Here is a 16,048-nt window from a genome sequence, read left to right as displayed (position 1 = left end):
ACCCACATTACTGTGGCTTCACTGAACATAATGTATAAAACTGGAGAGAGTAACTATATGTAACTATTTCATATTGGTGATGTAGCATCATTGAAAGATAAGGAGAGTCCGACAGTCATCAGAAATCAGGGAGGGTGAAAGGAAGGGAATTGTGTTGTTGGCTTTGTTAATATTGTTTTCTTTCAATGTGAAAAAGAGTTGACATTGTCATATGTCTAAAGAAGAATCAATAAGAGAGATCAAAATATTAGAAAAGAGAGAACATATTTTCATTGAACAAGATGGCCATTCATCTAGCAAATTTGAGAAGAGATAAAACACCCAGGCAGTGTAAAAACAACTTTGAGATTTTGGAGTGTGTGAAAGACCTCAAAGAACTGTGAGTAGTCACAAAGCCATATAGAATTTCAAGGGGACATGAACGTGCAATCTTTCCATGTTCCTGGAAGGTGAAAACCAACAAAAACAACAAAAAATAAAACAAAAGCGTTTTAAATAATGTTTAAAATAGTGCACATGTTCGGACATTGGAAGTGTGGTCTTTTATTGGTTATATTTTGTTTTTTTTTTGTTTTTGTAATATATATGTTTATTGATTTCAGAGAGAGGAAAGAAGAGGGAGAGAGAGAAATAGAAACATCAGTGATGAGAGAATCATTGATCAGCTGCCTCCTGCATGCCCCCGACTGGGGATGGAGCCCGCAACCAGGGCATGTGCCCTGACCGGGAATCAAACCCCGATCGCCTGAATCCTAGGTCGATGCTCAACCACTGAGCCATGCCTGGCCGGGCTATTGGTTATATTTTGTATAGATATCTTCAAATTACTGTCATATATTGCATAATGATATTTCGGTCAATGACCACTTATAATATGGTGGTCCCATAAGATTATAATGGAGCTGAATTTCCTGTAATAAATGAAAGGATATGTGGTTCAGGAGGAATTTTTTTCTTTGACAGAAGCAATATCTGTGAAGCTTGGCAACAGATTTCCTCTTATTCATAGCACCTCAATTTTGAGTGCACAATTACATTCCAATTAGTCAGCCACTGACTTGTTTCAGCACAGAGGAGCCTATCACCCCAGCACTACACAATCACAGGACACTACAGCCCTCCTAGATCTAGATTGATGATCTTCAGGGTACACTGCTGTAAATTCTTTGTTAAGAACCTAAAATCCTGTACCAGGACATAGGTCCACAGGAGCTACCTTAATAAGTATCAAGTGCTACTTCTACTTAACTAAAAGCTCTCTGTGGTAGTGTGGAGCCAGCCTTTAAAAATCTTTTCAGGTTGTTATTATGTAAAGCATAGATAGGTTTTATTTCCACCATCAAGTCAAACCAGGAGAGCCCTTTGTGCTAGGTAGGGTCAATGAAACCAAAAACAAATTTCCAAAGTCAAAATATTGAGTCCGCAGTTCTACACCCTCTCCATGTTAAACTCCTGCTTTATTTTTATGAATACCACAACTTTTCTTAATCTAACCACTGCTCCAACATGCAGTAGCCAAAACCAAATTGCTATGATAATCCCCTCTGTTTCCTTCTCTCTTCATACTGATTTCTTATTCCTCCTGATCTCAGGACACCTTTCACTCCCTCCTGACAGTCACTATTACCGTAATTTCCTCAGGACTTATCAGTGTCTCCTTGCTATTTTGATCAATCCAACCCATATTGCCATTCACGTAGCAGTATTTACAGCTTTGATGTTCTATTTAGGAACTTGTGGTACAGTGTTTTTAAAGTCTATAATAGTGTACAGTAAAGTCCTAGGCCCTCCCATTCACTCACCGCTCATTCACTGACTCAACACAGAGCAACTTCCAGTCCCGCCATCTCTGTTCATGGCAAGTGCCCTATACAAGGGTACCTATTTTTATCTTTTACAGTGTAGTTTTACTGTACTCTTTCTATATTTAGGCATGTTTAGGTACAGAAATACTTACCATTGTGTTACAATTACCTACAGTATTCAGTACGGTAACATGCTTCACAGGTTTGCAGCCAAAGACCCACAGGCTATCCCATATAGCCTTGGTGGGCAGCAGGCTATACCATCTAGGTTTGGAAATCACCTAAAGACACATTTCCAGAAAGTATTGCCTTCCTTAAGTGACTTATGATTGCAATGGCAAAAATATCTCTGAACTAATATTATACTGCTGTCTAAACTAGTAACACATAAAAGCGTGTCTTCTACCTCTCAAAATTCCAAATTTGTTTAAGTCCACAGGCTCCTCATACTTCCTACAATGCTCCCCCCTTCCTTCTTTGCCTCTTCTCCCCCCTTACTCCCCAACCTCCTTCTCCTACCATCCTCTCCTCTGACTTTCCTCCTTTTTGTCTTTCTCCTGGTCTTTCTTCTTTTCTTTCTTGGTCTTGTTCTTGTTGTTATTCTGATAGGACATATCCTACACAGCTGAGCTTATATGTATCTTTTTTCTATGAATTACTTTGCAAGTCTTCTGGAAGAGTTATTACCCTATAACTGGTGGTGGTGATTGGGTTTTGCTTCATTATTATTATTTTAATAATGCATTTGTAATAATGTATTTTAAAAGTATAACATGTATTTTCTTCAATTTGTGAATGTAAACCATGAGCTCCTAAAGAGTATAAAGTGTGTATTTTTCAGTTTCAAAAATATGCCTACTCTGTCAAGAATCTGCCCATTTAAGAAATGTCAATTAAATAAACTAATTAAATAATGTGTGAATATGTGAATGAGGAGTTTGAGTAGATAATATTCTGTGCAAGGCATTAAATGAGACTATTCTTGAGACTGGGCAATGCTCTTGAAAAAAGAAAGTGTTACTGTAAGCACACTCCAATGGGCACAGATCGGCTGATATGGTAGCTCCTGATTCCCTGCCTTGTTTCTAGCCGTCTCCATATGTCTCAGCTTTGCTTGTCTCTGGGTGGAGTGAAACCAAAGTGGGTCCTTCACGCTGTCGTGTCCCAGGAGGATGGAGAATATGGTCACTCAGTCTGCTCTCCTTTTCCTGGTAAAGGGAACTATTTCTAGCTGGAGACTTCCCTTTTGGCACCAATGTAAGCTGGTTTGGAGAATGCGATGATATAAGCAAAATGAAGCTGTTCTTTCCCTTTTCATGGGGTTATTCTCAGGATTTTTGTTTTCACTGTGTTGCTGAAGTTTCTTAAGTGGACGCTAAAGCTCCCTCAGAGGTGTTTTGTTGTGGATACTGCCTAATTGCTGATCTTTGCGGGAGGATGGTGGCTGACGACATCACCCTCTCCTTTATTCGAATAATTTGATGAAAGTCCAAATAAATGCGGTTGGCCCTTGTGAAACAATCTATTAACCTCCTTACCATGTTGCACGTTAGAGTGATTCAAGCTGCTTGTGCAAATAATAGGAAAAGGTTGTCATTGTGAAGGAGAAATAGCAACCAGGGCTGCCCCATTTTTAAACTGGTGACCTCAAGTGCACATTCCGGTTGACTGACAATAAAATAAGCATTATGGTAAGAAGAACAAGATGATGAATTGCAAAAAGAAGCTTATATTTTATAAAAAACAACAACATTTGTCCTCTAATATCTGTAAATATATGTTTTGTCTTTACAGAGATTGTGCTTCCAAGAAGCTGAATGTGTGTTGCTTACCTCTCTCTCCTGTCTTAGGAATGCATGCCAAATATTCTAATTCAGTAGCTGCAGGCTCTACATAAAGTTCAATGAAATTCTCTTATTTCCCTTGAAAAGGAAATCATTAGAGAAGAGTGCATGAGTCTACGAGTCCAACCAAGAGAGATTTTTAAAATGTCCCAGAGAATTTTAACAACTGAATGAAGAAAATCTTTAATTCTTGGTGTTTTCCTATATTTTTATTCTATTTTAAGAGAAATAATGCTGACATAAAGTTAAGTATTTTATTGTGCACTGTTTCAGAGGACATTTATATAGATATACACTTTATATATAAGATATGAATTAATATTGAGATTTTATATGTTCATGGAATTCTAGAGTGTTTACCGTATAATTACTTGAATCATTTCTGAAATTCTGTCCATTTTCTCCTGGTCTTCTATTTTCTTGTGCTAGTCAGGTTTGCTGTGATTAAAAAAAAAAAAAAAAAAAGCCTCAGAATCTCAGAGACTTATACAAGACATTTATTTATTATTCACAGTCCATAGTAGCAGCTGGGCTTTGGCTGCTGTGGCTCTGGGTCTCAGCCTTGCTTGGCTCTTGTCCATGTGCCTTCAGAAGCCGACGTGCAGCATGAAGTTAGAATCCCTCAGTGGGACAGGTCTGCTTTCGTGGGGAAGGAGAAATCAAAAGGAATCATACAGCATGTACTGTTTTGGCTGGTTTCTTATGCTCAGCAACATATATTTGAGATCCATCATATCATTGTGTGCATCCATAGTTCTTTATATAAATAAGTAAAATTCCATTTTAGAAATATATACAAATTTGTTTATACATTTACTTGTTGATGAACATGTGAGTCATTCCCAAATTTTGGCACTTAGGAATAAAGTTGCTATGAATGCTCATGCAAAAGAATTTGTATGGAATTAAATTTTATTTTCTCTTGGACAAATTCCTAGGAATGAAATGCAATGTAATGTGAAAAGTTAATGCTTAACTTCGTAAAACATTGCCAAATTGTTTTCCAAAGTTGAAATATTTTTCCATTGCTACTAGCCATGTAAAACTGGTTGCTCCATATACTTGATATTATCAGTCTTTAATTTTAGTCATTACATATGTGATAGCATGTGTTGGTATACAATAGAACTTTTCATTTGCATTTCTTAAATAACTAATGCAGTCGAATGCAATTTGTATGCTTATTGGCCATTCATAAAAGTTCTTTAATGAAGAGCCTGACAAAATATTTTTTCAATTTTTGTTTCTTATTTTTTAATGATTTTAATGGCTTTTAATATTGAGTACAAGTCCTTGTCAGGCTTATGTAAGCTAAAAATAATTTTCCAGCTTGTGTATTCTTAACATTTATTTTCTTAATAATGTCTTTAAAGAGAATTTATTATATTGATTAACTTATCAACTTTTTATGGGCTCATGCACTTTGTCTTCTATCTAAGAAATTTTGCTGAGATAAAATCTAAGTAAAATTCATCTCCAAAAGCCATGGAGATTTTCTTCTGCATATTTTCCTGAGTTTTACACTTTAGTTAGGATGTTTAGGTCCATGATCCATTTCAACTTAATCTTCACAGATGGCAAGAGGTGGCTTTTGAAGTTGATTTTTCCCCTCATCAATATTAGTAGTTCTACACAACTTGTGAAAATGAGTGCCATTTTCCCACTGAATTACCTCAGCATCTTTAGCAAAAGAACTGGCGAGAAAGAACGAATGTGTGAAAAATAATTGAAACAAAAATTAATAAGGGTGCAAAGAACTGCTTTAAAAATGCCATTGAGAGAGCTGAGCGGTCAGAGAGACTGTGGGAGACAAGAACGGAGAGGCGAAATTTTTACCAATTCAGAATTATGATAAATTGAAAGAAAAAAGAAACCTGCTCATTTAGCCCTGGCAACCTTATCCCAGAATTAATTGTTGCCTGTGAGAGAGTAAATGCAGGCCGCAGGTTGGTCTTTGCGGGGTTTCTTTACTGACTCTGAACTTGATGCAGCTGTTTGTAAAATAAAAGTGAGAGCTGATGTCGCTTTAGTGCAGGCGGGCCCAGTGGGGATACCGATAAGGGTCAGATCCACGCGCCCCAACAAGCTCCACTGAACCCACAGCTGCCCAGCGGCCACACGTCTCCAGGCATGTCTGGGGTGTCCGGGTGTGCAACAGCTGAGACGGCCTAAGGGCTCTAGGGGCTGGCCGAGACACCCCTTAGCAGAGGTGTAACAGTAAATCTTTGATAAGAGTGATTCTCCTATAATTTTCTGTTTTTCAGGAGTTTTGAGAAGTAAAATAGGTGACCCAGAAAATATTTCTTGAAACTATTAATTTTGGGAATGATTTTTTTTCAACACATTAAATAAATTAAGTGATTCTATCATAGCAGTGATCATGCATAATATACTGGGGCACCAAGAACGGATTAATGATGCCTAAGGAAATTACAAAATGTATAAATTTCTGAATAGCAAATATAATGTAGAAAAATAGAGGTGTCTCCATCTACTCCAGTTTTGCTCTTGCAGTGCATCTCCACTGCCACTAAAGCTGAGTGTTTCAAATAGCTATTTTGTATCATCTAACCCAAGGAATTGAGAGTTGTGACCCACATAAGGAAACTGAGACTCACAAGAGCTGAATGATTGTCTGCATTTACCAACTTCTAAGTAGGACAAAGGAGTGCAAACCCAAGATTCTCTCAGAAGTTCACCTCCTGGCCACTGTATCATCTTGCCACCCATTAATGTCATGATTAATACGGGAGGGGAGAAACATTTGTGGCCAAATGATAGACAGGTTCTTCAGCACACATCCCGGCATCTGTACCCCCGGATATTTTCCTGGATGCTCACTGATCTCATTTCTGTATTTTCACAAACCTCCCTTTCTCAGTGAAGCTTATCCTGACCACCTGACTGATTACGACAAATAGACCCCATGCCTGCCCCCATACTGACAATCACACTTACGCTGCTTTGGTTTCCCTTTTCATTAGTATGTATCGTCTTCTAATATACCATGTTATTTAAATGCGTAGTATATATTTTTCTGCCATGCCAAACAGAATGTAAGCCCCCAGGAGCAGAGATCTCTTTATGAATAGTAGTAGTAGTATCTGGCATACAGTACATACAGTAAACATTCAATAATTTTTTATGTGAAAGAAAGAAAGAAAAGAGGAAGGAGGAAGGAGGGAGGGCGGGAGGGAGGGAGGGAGGAGACAGATTATAGAAAGGAAGGAGAAAATAATTGTATTCCTTACTTAAATTAGGTATATCTTCTTAGAAATATCATGTTGTTTTTACTATCATTATTTTATTATCAAAATTGAAGTCTAAGAAACAATATTTAAAATGTAGTGAATTTTACTCTAATTATAAAGTTTATAATTATATTAATGTGCCTCTTCTTTCCCATCAATAATAGTCACGTTAGGCTATGTTATCTTAAAGGGCATTCTGCACTGACTCAAATTTTATTTGCTTGACTAAATCATTTAATGTAATCCCGAAAGTACTGTTTTCACATCAAGACTTTCCCAGTGAATTGTACATTCCCTTAGTTCAATGCACTGAAATATTATTTCCCGTCCTCTTGGCAGATGATAACAAAGGAAGCCGTCTAGGCAAAGAATGGAAATGCTCACCAAAGACAAAATGCTAGACAAAATTAATTTTTGCAGGATATCTGGTCCTGTCTAAACATTCATTGATACACTAATTTTTTTAATCTTCATCCAAGAATATTTTTTCCTTTGCTTTTTAGAGAGAGTGAGAGAGAGAGAGGGAGACCGATTGGTTGTATCCCACACACCCCCAGGGATAACGCCTGCAACTGAGGTTCATGCTCTTGATCCAGAATCGAATCTGAGACCCTCCAGTCCCCAGGCCAACACTCTAACCATGAGCAAAACTGACTAGGGCTCATTGAAACATTAGGGCCACACTAAAAGGTCCTTGAAATTTGGTTTTATCAAAAATATCCATGTTTAGAAAACATCCCTGGGTTCAAATAGTTCATAATGTTTATTTACTTTTGGTTTACAGGATTATTACATTAAAATACTCTCATGTTTTACTGGTCCAGTAACTGTGCTGTGGCCTTATTGATAATAACCCTTCCTGCCTGGGTAGCCTCGCATGGTCAAGCATATTTTGGAGTGGACCAAATGTCTCCATGGACATTTTGGACAGGACCAAATATCAAGGACCTTTTGACATATTACAAATGTCTCTATGAAAATACTGGACACAACCAAATGTCTGCGAGTGAAATAAAGAGGATCAAAGGCAGAAATAAGAGATATGAGAGATCCACAAAAAGACAGCAACAACAGGACACTCATAGGCACCGTCAATAGCATGGTGAATACCAGCGGGCAAGGGGCTGGAGAGAGGCAGAAGAGGGTATAGGAGGGATAGGTGTTGATGGAAAGAGACTTGGCTTGGGGTGGTGAACACAATACAGCCTATAGATGGCATTTTATAGACTTGTATACCTGAAACCTATATAATTTTATTTACCAATGTCACCCCAATAAATTCAATTAAAAAGTTAAAAAATAAAAAAAACACAACATTTTAAAAAATGAAAAGTGAATGATACTGTCATGTGACAAGTTGCAATAAATTCAGAAGGACTTATAACTATTTTTTAGGTAAATATCTAACAGGCCCGCTTTAGGCATTTACAGCCCTAGGCATTCTATGCCTTGGGAGTCCTCAGAGGGCATATTACCGACTAGGGTACTTCGTAGCTTGTTGGGTTCACAGAGCTTTTTGAAATACACCTGAGACCCTTCAGTGCCTCACTGACTGACCGTTAACACACAATCCACAGATCTGATTATCTTCAGTTTAATCTGAAACTACATTTTGATAGACTCTCATGAGAAAATAGCGTAATCTGTCATCATACTAAGATGTCTTTTACAGTTTTATGAGGCATATCCTTAAAAATGGGAATTTCCTTCTGAATAAATGTATTGCCGTCCAGGTTAATAAAAAATGACAACCAGTGCCTAATGGCCTGAACCTAAACAGTCCCCTTCAAAAATAAATACATACGGCGCTTAAAAATATAGAGTTCTTGCTATGTTTAACTCAACTGCAAGTGTAATCATCTGACAGTATTTTAATTCATGTAGATAAGAGATAAAGCATTAAAAGTTTATCAAAATAATTCTTAATAATATACTCTGATGTCGAAGTCGTATTTTGATGTGATGGTTTTATCTCTGCCCCCAGAGACTAGAGGCGAGCTGCCTATTGACTGAACAATAAAGATGTGGATAATTGAACTGTAACTCATGAATCGCATCTTTCACCAAGTTGAATGATATATTTACCCTTTCCTGAAATGATATTTATTATATCTTGACTCCGGAATCTTTAGTGGCCAGAGTGCTTCAGGATGTGTTTTGTCAGTACCAGTCTTAGGAATAGAAACACAGTCTGAGAACTATATTTAAAGGTCAATCAATGTTCCCATTACCAGTTTCAGATCATTTTACTTTGTCATGTTAAATCACCTGGCAATATAATGTGCTCTCTTTCCACTTGGATTTCAGCTTAGTAATAAGACAATGGAAAACTGATGATTTGACACATTTTAACATTCTCCAGGCATGTGTGTTTCTTATGGCTGTTTCTTCGGGAGACAAATAAAAGACAGAGAAATAAGTGAATTCTACTATAGTTTGTATTCGATTTTGGCAAACAGATGTAGAGATGGGCTAAGGTAGACACATTCTTATTTCCCCCCAGAAAATATAAAACAAGGTGATACAATCTTGAAACACTCTTTTGGGTTTTTATCAAACTGTCCAGAGACAATGTCATTTCAAGGTGGGAAACAATGAAACTGATTTGTTTGCATTTTTACCCAAAAGCCGAAAATACTGGAGTAACTGTGAACATTCAAGAGCTTCTCTTTGTTGAATTAACTTAGAGATAGATAATAAGGCTGCTCTCTTTAAAAAAGTCTAAAATTCCTTTAATGTTAAAGCCTTTTAGTTGTCTATTAGAGAACACACCAAACATTGGGAGATGTAACATAATTTTATAAATTCACCATAAATTAAAGTTAAAGGTAGAAGGCAATTAAATTAATTTTCTTTATGTATCTATCTTACCATGTTACTAACCTTAATGTAAAGAGAAACTAAATGAAGATAAATATGCACGAAGGAATTAATTTTTGGTTACTTATTTTTGTACTATGCACAACATATTGGACCAGATTTTGTATATAGAAAAAAAAAATTAAACTAAAAATTACCCAATCTACTTACTTTAAAAAAATAAAAAATAAATAAAAAGGCTCATTTCATTTTTTTGCATGTCTATGTTAGTTTCTCTAGCACTTGTTTGAAAAAACTATACTTTCCCCATTGGATTGTCATTGTCATATCTCCATCTGGTTCCTCTGCTTGCACTGTTTCTTCAATTATTTGTTGTAATATTTGCCTTTTAACATGCCTTGTAACTTTTTGTTGAAGGTTGTACACAATGTATTGAGTAACAGGAACTGAGGAAAACAGACCTTTGTGTGAGGTTTTATGTTTGTCAAGCTGGAATTTAGGCTTTTACTGTTTGTTGCACCTGTAGATAGATATCAGAGGCTTCAATGTCTTCTGCTGTTATTTTTATGTCTGCTGATGTTTTGGGGTTTCCCTGGAGACTCCTTCTTATAGAGAGCCAGAACCTTCCAGTTTTTTAGGCTGTAGTACCCTATTATATTACAGGATCTGTGCTGGTGGTGTGGTAAAATACTGGTGGTGTGGGAGAAGAAATGTTCCACTATACTAGGGCTAGTTCTTAATTTTTTGAGAGCCTGGTCGCTGGACTTTTACCTTCAAAAGCACTTCTCAGGTTTATTTGTTTGTTTGTTTTTTTAATTCTGGTCAGGCAAGATGGCTTGGGAGTGCTGGAAGTCAGTGTTTGACTTCCTCCCCATCAGTTAGGCTCCCCTGCAAAACCCGTGTTAGTGCTGGTATAACAGTTTCCATTGAGGTCATGCTCTTGTCAAGGACGGCAGAACACTGAACATATTTCTAAATGGTAACTTTTCTTCTCCCCCTGCTGGAAGCATGATGGGATATTTCTCCAATCTTTAGAGCCAGCAACTTATAGGAATTTGGGGGTTAAAGTTATGAAAATGTAGGAATTTCCACAAGGCTGTTCCTCCAGAAGTTTCTAATCTCTCCAGCGTGTCCACGTGCATTCTACAGCAACTAGGTAAGTAGCCTGTATGTATCCCTCCCAAATACTGGCTCCAGTGGTGGCCTCTGTTCTCAGTAAGTTATAGGTCTCTCATTCTGCATGTATCTTCAGTTTTCAAGGTGGGGGTTTTCCCTGTGACCTCAATTTTCTCATGAGCTAAGAGTTGTTGATTTCAGTCTTTCAGCTTCTTCCTTGTTGTGAGGATAGGAGTGATGTCTTGCCGTGTTGGACCAGAAACCAGATGTTAGTGATGGATTATTAAGTAGTAATTATGTCTGTTATATACTAAGTCAGTAAATTTATGATTAACTCCAAATATTTACACTTATGGTGATCAATGATAGAGGTCTACAACACTATTTTTTGTAAATTCTTTGAAAAAATTTAGTGCTAACAGAGCAAATTCATAAAAAGACATACTCAGGATTTTATGTTTAAATCTGCACATACTTGGATTTGCTTAGCTTTTATTGTCACTTTATAAATTATTTCCATTTTGGTCAGAAATGTAATCAGGGCTATATTTACATTTTAAATTATACTGATGCTTTTTTGTGACTTATTAATGAACAATTTTTAAATGTTCCCTTCATTTTGAAAAAAAAAAAAAGGATTTATTTTCTAATTGTCTGGTACAGGGGGAAAAATATGTTAAATTCTACCAATAACATCATTTTTTATAACACTTAATTTTTGAATGTATTTTAATGTCTACAGTTCCTTGTTATTTTTTATTCTTGTGGAATTATTCACTCTTTCTGTTTTTGTTCTTTTAATTCTTTAGTTATTAAATTTCTCGTCATTTATTTTAATTTTCCTCTAAAATTACTAGTTTAAGTATTTTACTGTTTTTAAAAATTATAATTATAGTTATAGATCTATTTTTATCATTACTTTTACAATTTCCTTTTAGATTAAAAATGTTTATTTTGATGTTATTTCAAACTCATAGGAAATACACAACAATAGTATCAAGCTTTTTATATGTACATTTTACCAGCTTTCCCCAATGCCAGAGTTCTACTATATTTGCTACAATTTTTAAACATTCTTGCCTGTCTCTGTCTCTCCTCCCTCCCTCCCTCTCTATATTTTTGAATAATCTGGCAGCAAGCTGCAGACAGGAAGCCATTACCTTATACAAACTATCTCTTCAATTAGGTTCCTTATATCTTCTTCATAACTCAATTCAGGGAAGGTATTTTTGCAGAACTATCACAGAATAGACTGCTTTCCTCTCTGTGCCTCAGATCCGGTGACACGTTGAATGGATGTGCCCCATTAGCCGTGACTAACTTTAGTCACTTGGGTAAAGAAGTGACCGACAGTCTTGCCCACTGTAAGTGACGGCCTCTCCCCTTGTAATCAGCGAGTTTCTGGGGAGGTACTTTCAGCTGATTTACAGGATCCTTCTTTAGAGTAAGCTGTCAGAGTGGTGAAGGGTGGGGGATTTTGCTTCTGTTTGTGTGGAAGGCAGGCTAAAGGAATAATTGTATGTTCTTCCTGCTTTAATAATCTTTTTTCTTGCAGGAGCCCACATTCCCCATGCTCCTTTTCCCTTTCTCTATGTAGTTCCCCAAAGGTAGTTCTTTCTTCTACTATTCTTCCCTGAAGCATTATCTTTGCTGTTTTAGGAGCTATAAAACCTATCTCATCCCTGTAGGATCTATATAAAATTTATATTTGAGAATACTTTCCAGAAGTTTAAAATGTTTCAGACTCTCTCTGTTTTTCTTGTTTATGTATCTGTTTACTTTAACTAGCACCACAAAACTGCAGGCCCACACCCTTAAATAGCTGTCTTTTTATGGAATCTGCCTTGTCTGTTTCCTTGTAAAATTACCAGAAAATTTTCCTATGTTTTCAAGGCCAGTAATTTATTACTTTTTCACGTACCAATGAATTTATTTGGTTGTTCTCATTCTTCCCACTTGCTTCCATGTTCTTCTAGACAAACTACATGCTTTAGTAATTCTTTTAGTGATGATATAACTGTGAATGTGTGTATTTCCTGTCTCTGTATATCTGAGAGTGTTTTGTATCTTCTAGACTGAATCCCATTACTGAACCTTATATTTCTTCATATAATTCTGATTTGTAGCTTCATCTTTTGTTTCTTATGTATATTTCTATGGTTTTTTAGTCTCTTTTATTTGTCATCCTTCCCTACTCTTGACTAATGTCCTGAGGATTAGATTCACTGAGAGCCCCAAGGCCTCAGTTTAACCAGATCTATGAGTTTCACTTCATGATGCTTCCAATCTTCACCCCGTGTGCATTTGGCTCAGTTCCTGATAGTAAAGCTGTTCTTTGCCTTCCATCTTTCTTAGGCAACACACTTCATGGAGACATGTCTACAGGCAGCAGAGAAAAAGCCTTTGTCAAACTCGTCTCACAAATAAGACAACCATCGCTTCCCACATTCACTTGGGCTGAGGTCCCATTTCCCATTGAGCACATTTCTAAAATATTGTATGAATAAGTAAAGTGATAAAATCATTTACATGAACAAAATGTTCTCTTTTTCATAACTACCCTTTGTATGGTGACACTTTGCCTCGTAGTTGCTTTTATCCTTTATTCCTACAGTGATTTTCAGTATAATATAGTACTGTCTATGAAATAAAGTTCATTCTAAAGGAGACATACAAAATAGACAATAATATAAAACCAAAATTGGAAAGATCTAAAGGCTCAGATTCAGTTGTGTAAGAGTATTTGAAATCGTCTATTAAAAAAAACAAAAACACAAGACTGAGTAAAAAAAGTATTCAATTATATATTAAAGCTAAAATTAAAATTAAAAACTTGAAAAGTTAGAGCATGGAAAAGGCATGTGTAAGAGATATTTTACACAAATATAAATTTCTGCACTAATTATCAATAAATAAAAATGGAGAAGGTACAAAAAAGAATGGTCTGGAAAGTTCCTAGTCATGAACTGAGTTTTCCAGGGCAGAGAAGTCCTTGAGGCAACAGAGGATGCACTCACAAAACTTAATGCTGGAAGGACTGGCCAGATTCAGTGGTGAAGCCTGAGGATAGCCATTAATCTGAGCTAGAAAGCTGGTCTGTGAGTCCTTCTGGCTGAGGGCAGTTGTAGACAGGGACTCTTAACAGATGGGAGAATTCCTGGATAAACAAATGTAAAGCAGTTTCTATTGTTTTCTAACACCTGAATGAATAAAAAATATTATGGAAAAAACACATGAAATTCTAAAATGACTCTCTGCAGGTAAAGGGATAGTCAAATACAGAAGAAAATAAAAAGGTATGAATTCCCATTGAAAAGAACAACAAGCCACATTCATGACTAAATTCCCATGAGCCGGAAAACAAGCCAGCAGAAGGCAGAACTCTACAGCAGCCAAGCAGGATACAGCCCATAAGGGAAATCACAGGGGCAGAAGAGCCCAGGAGAAACCCCAACCGAGGCCCAGAGCACAGAACCTAACGGCACAACTCCAGCTGTCAGGAGCTACAGTGACATAGCAGCCACCAGGGCAAAGTGGCACTTGAATAACAAATGTTCTCAAGAAGGAAATTTAAAAAAAAACCTAAGTAAAATAGTGACCGACTCTGTACACAAGCATATAATGATCCTCAAAAAGCTGTGGGAGCAGCCAATGCTAAAACAAAGGAACATAAAATTATAATACACTAAATTTGAACCCAAGAAATTGCCTCAGAGGAAAGAGTGAGCCAGCCTCAGCAGGAAATCTATAGACTGGAACATAATATTGTCTTCCTATGTCCTTCACAATGTTTAGTAGACAAGAATGAAACCCAATGCATGGACAAATTAAATAACAAATTGAATATTATTTTTGAAAAGTGAGAAAAATGTATGCTTAATTGTATCAGCTATTACTATTGTTGCAATATGCTACGTAGCTAGATAATAGTTGTACTTTAAAACAAAATCAAATAAGGTTAAGCCTAAGACCACTTGGCGCTATGAAAACTCATTACAAATCCTTACTGCAGAGCTACTCCCCAGGGCCACACTCCAGCTATTTGCTTCCTATGTGTGCCATTGGCTGGTAGGTAGAGGTGAGGCTGTACTCTGTTAAATACATAAAAACACCGTCAGGAAACTCTCAGTACAATTTCAAACTGGGGCACGATAGATACTTAGTTCATTGCATTAAAGGACAAACATTTTGGTTGGCTGTTGCACTATCTGTTCCTTTAACTCTGCACCAAGAAACCAAGTCTGTAAGTACATAGTCATGAATGTGTTTTAAAAACATACCATTCAGTGAAGAGTGTGAGATGTGGAATGAGGTCTGTGTAACAATACCTTCTTAGCACATTAAATTGCATACACACAATATGTGACCTTTAATATTATTCAAGTATACATGCGAATCCAAGGACATGTGCATCAAATTCTAAAAATGAGGATTTTTTTGTTGTTGTTGAAATGGGAAATAGGTGTCCAGAGGGCTTGCAGGGAATGAAGTTGAGAGAACTGACTTAATAACCCTGAAAATTTCAGGTATAAAATGCTTTGTCAGATGGTCAAATGTGTAGTTAAATCTATAGGCTGACGTTTATTTGTTAGAGAATTCCACATTTTAAAAATAGGAATTAAGTTTTTCTTCTCAGAGAAAAGCAAAACTAAAAATCACACCCAAATACATTTTAATCATGGTATAGAAATGGGACATTTATAAAAGGGAAATAAAGGAGCTATCACAGCTCTGTGTTCCTGAGATCTTTCTCTTCTCTAGTCAATGGAAGGCCTATTTGTATGGATTTTCTAACAAAGTTTACATAATTTTACTACTGTAGAAAATTTGAAAATTGTATTATGGTAAATTAATTTATAATTATGGTCAACTGTGTAGCTTTATGCATCTCAAAATTATTGGTGCTGGCTGCTATGCATATATTTTCAATTTCTTAAACAAAAAGTGGTTAATAAACATATATGCATTTATTTAACACAAATGAAAGTTTTAAAGAGTTTAGAAATTGGGTTGATATAATTGATAGTTTTGTGAAAGATCCCTCTAGTACAACTAGAACAGGTTATTAGAGTATTTTATTTAATAAAATAATATGTATTTTCAAATTCAAAATTCTAATATAATAATATTTTAGCATGTATCCATTTATAGAAAACTTGGTTTATCAAAAATACTATATGCATTAAAAAGGGAAGAAAAAAACAGCTGATAT

The sequence above is a fragment of the Miniopterus schreibersii genome, assembly GCF_964146895.1.
Source record: "Miniopterus schreibersii genome assembly, chromosome: 3".
NCBI lineage: Eukaryota > Metazoa > Chordata > Mammalia > Chiroptera > Miniopteridae > Miniopterus > Miniopterus schreibersii.
Note: the sequence above shows the minus strand (reverse complement) of the source record.